Source organism: Lycium ferocissimum, chromosome 9 (genome assembly GCF_029784015.1).
Source record: "Lycium ferocissimum isolate CSIRO_LF1 chromosome 9, AGI_CSIRO_Lferr_CH_V1, whole genome shotgun sequence".
NCBI lineage: Eukaryota > Viridiplantae > Streptophyta > Magnoliopsida > Solanales > Solanaceae > Lycium > Lycium ferocissimum.
The window spans coordinates 18,521,083-18,525,228 of NC_081350.1; positions in this window are offsets into that span (position 1 = coordinate 18,521,083).

Below are 4,146 nucleotides of genomic sequence, written 5' to 3' on the forward strand. Positions count from 1 at the left end.
AGAAACAGGTACATTTGAAGTTGCTCGGAAGATAGCACATAAAAATAAGCTCAACCAAAATAAAATATCCATTAACACATGAATCTCACAAAATATATTGTTACTATACATAGTTAAAAAAAAAAAAAAAATAGTACAGTGAACCTCATGATGGAGAATTTCCTAATGCACCTTTGGAGCTACAATGGATGAATCATAAATGGATAGTAGTCTTACGAGCTACAACACGTATAATCCTCAGAAATATACAATTAAATTAGCAAAATTTTCCGCAGATACATCAGTCGCAAAGTAAACAACATGTTTAACAAAAAAAAAAAAAAAGCTTTACATCCAAAGAAAGAGCGAGGTTACTTGAGAAAATATGCATAGGTAATTACTAATTAGTTCTTGTCCTTTTATCTCATTAACACATTAATATAAAGATTAATTAGGGGGAAGTGGGATGAACCATAACGTTTTTTTTTTTTTTTTTTTTTTTTTTTTTTTAATCTCATATCCGCTGCACATTACTATACATGAATACAAATTAATTAGAGGGAAGGGGAAAGAACATTACATTTAGGGAATTTAATAGAGACATTTAGGTTTTTTAATATAAGTTAAAATTAAAATTAATAGGATGTAGGGGAGGGAAAAATGATAAATAGGAATGGTGGTCATAGAGAGGTGGCACATCACTTTGTCTATGCCTCGATTTATATTATATATAGATATAGATTTGCTGGCAATGGTTGGTTACTAATTTGTTACATCCTAATTTTCAGCGTTCATTTATTTTCTTCCCTTTTTAACACTCCCACCGTAATTCCCTCTTTTGCTGTCTTTCCGCCCTTCTGACTCTTGGGATCTCCCACGGTATCAGTTCTAGCACAAGCTTAGTCAGATTTGAACTCTTTTGTGTATCATTTCTTTTTTTATTTGAGCAAAGTCATATCATTGAAATCAATTGGAGCTTGGTTAGAATGCTCATGTTTGGTACTGGATATTGGTTATAATTTGATATTGAACCATCCTTGGATTAAAGCATTTTGTCAAGTTCTATGTGTCTACAGTTAAACATATATAAAGAGTATCCTTTTCCAATATATATTTCTTTCTATGCTGATTGATGTGCACTGCAATTATTCAGCTTTAATCTTGTTTCCGTTCTCACCCTCTTTAGACATTGTTATGTTTTTGCTTAAACGGAAAAGGGCCATATTTGCCCCAGAGAAAAGAGCTATATTTGTCCTTCGTTATACTTTTTTGATATATTTGCCCTTCCCATCCAACAAGGGAACTAACGATTCAGGGGCAAAGTTGGCCCTAAAATTGGATGGAAAGAGCAAACGATTCAGGGGCAAAGTTGGCCCTGAAATTGGATGGAAAGAGCAAACATATCAAAAAAGTATAAGAAAGGACAAACATAGCTCTTTTTTTAGAGTACAGGGGCAAATATGACCCTTTTCCGTTACTTAAATGTACAGAGAATAATCATAAAATACTTATTCAGCATGACATATGATATTAGTTATAACGCTATAACTTCTCTTTAACATATACTGTTGTGAGACAATGAGAATTAAAGCAATGATGACGAAAAAGAAGAACAAACAATTTTACGTGGAAACCCGATGTTTCTTAGGATACATAATTATGCGAAAAATCATGTATATATAGACTGCGAAAGACCCTAAACTCAGTAGTAATCGGATGTCCTCCAAGCTATTTTTCAAGTAGGAAATGAACCATAAACACTTGCTTCGTCCTTTGCAGGGGTCTATCACATTTTTTTGCACGGATTGCCCTTCGTTTGGGGTGGTCTTTAAATTTTGCCACTCAAATTTGTGGTCTTTAAATTTTGCCCTTCATATTTGTGGTCTTTAAATTTTGCCCTTTGCTTGGAAAGATGAGCGAATACATGAAATTTCGGGTTCGAACCCCCGCTCAAGCATAAAATAAAAAAATAATTTCGCAAGCAGGACTAGGGGAGTGTATGCCGGATCCAGCATACAATCTTTAAGAAAAAGTTAAAGTTATGCCGGATCCGGCATAACTAAAAGTCTGCCCCTCAAGGCAAAGTCTGCCCCCTCCGGCAGACTTTTAGTTAAACATAACTAAAAAAAAAAAGCATATAAAATTTAAACTTTGCCTTATAAGGCAAACTTTTTTTTGGTTGAAAGTCTATTTTATTCCATCCAAAAAACTTGTACAGCACAAAGTTGAAGCTGACCTTCAACTGTACATGGTAAAATTCCTACTCACTAACTTGTATAAGTCAAACTAGGAGCAACTATTACATTAAAAAAACAACAGCCAGTTTTAATCAACTACACTTAGCTAGGGATAGCAATTCATAGCAGCAAGAGCTCTCTGCCATTTGAAATTGTTCCTGCCTTGGATGTGAATATGTTGTGCAATCTCTCTGCAGTCTATCGGGAAGAAGCGAGTATTTTGAAATCGAGTAGGTTCCTTTCTCTCCAAACCAATGCCCTTAGCATACCAAAAATGCGGAAGTAATGGAGCGTGCTTTCGATTTGTGTCTAGCAATGTGTGAGATCCATGTGATTTCATCTTGCATTTTATTCTTCTAGTGTACCCAGCCATACCAACAATCTGTACCACAATCCTTTTGTGATGGAGCATTCAAAATAAAGATGGGAAAATATTTCTTGGGTACTTGCACGAAGATGGGAAAATATTTCAAGTCTATCAACGGATTGCTAATCTACCTTGTATTGCCGGCCAAAGTGTGAATTTGTATCTGGGATGGACATTTGGTTGTAGCATAATACTTTTCCACGTAACTTTGGTATATATGCTTGAAAAAATACATATATATGCTTCAAGGCAAAGTTTGCCCATAAGGCATAAGTATGCCCCCATCGGCATAAGTTTGGTAAATCCTTAACAAGTTTATGCCGATGGGGGCATACTTTTAATGGGCAAACTTTTATACGGATGGGATCCGCATAAACTTATGAAGGAATTATCAAAGTTATGCCGGAACCGGCATACTTATGCCAAGTCTGCCCATAAGGCATAAGTATGTCGGTCCGGCATAACTTTGCTAATTCCTTCACAAGTATATGCCGATGGGGGCATAGCGAAATTTAAACTTTGCCTTGCGAATTTTTTTTTTAAATTTTGACTGTGGGGGTTCGAACTTCGAAACCTATGGGATTTAGCGAAGGGCAAAATTTAAAGATTTCAGATATGAAGGGCAAAATTTAAAGACCACCCCAAAAAGAAGATTAGTGGCACCGCGAATTGCCCTTGGCCTATCACCCACCTAACCCCCGCGTCGATCAGGCCCACAAACATATTAATTCTTCCACTTGGGATTAATCCATGTTCCGCATCAATCATCATAGAGTTGGTGACTTCAGCTAACTCCTAGTTAGGCAAAAGACATCAAAACCCCCCCGAACTATACCCGAAAAGTCGATATCACACCTAAACTATACTAACGACCTATTACACACCTTAACTTAGTAAAACTGAATTAAACTACCCCTCGACGGACCAAAACTCCCAATCGGTGAATGTCGTGGGCAACGCTCGCCCCGGGATGAAGCCACGTATTAAATGAACTAATTTATTTTATAATCACGTCATAATAATATATTTAAAATAATTAAGCCATTTTAATACCCAAACCCATTTTTAACGCCCCATACCCATTTTAACACCCCCAAACCCGTTTCATCACCCTAACCCACCCAAACCCACACACATCAGACGCCCAAATGTAGAAAATCAAACGACAGCACAAACAACAAATCGTTCAATATTCGTCCTAAATCATTTATTTTTATAGTTTACCTGCTCAATATTGTCGGATTTCATACAGTTTTTTAGTTTTTCTTCATCGTAAACCTTTAATCGAAGTGTTGGTGATTGTACGAACTTGGACGATTCCAAGTTGGGTTTTTTGTTGACGTTTGGAGGGCAAAAATCCTTGTGCTACTAAAAGGTTAGTCCATTGTCTCATTTTGTTTCTGTATTGTGCGATTAGAACTAGGGTTTTTTTTTGCGTCTTTAATTTTTCTACAAATTTACAGTGTAAATGACTGGGTAAATGCTTGAAAATGTAAATGTCAATTTGGTTGTTGTGTATTTCATTGACTATGAAATTGAAGTATTTGTACTGTTTTCAGGTGG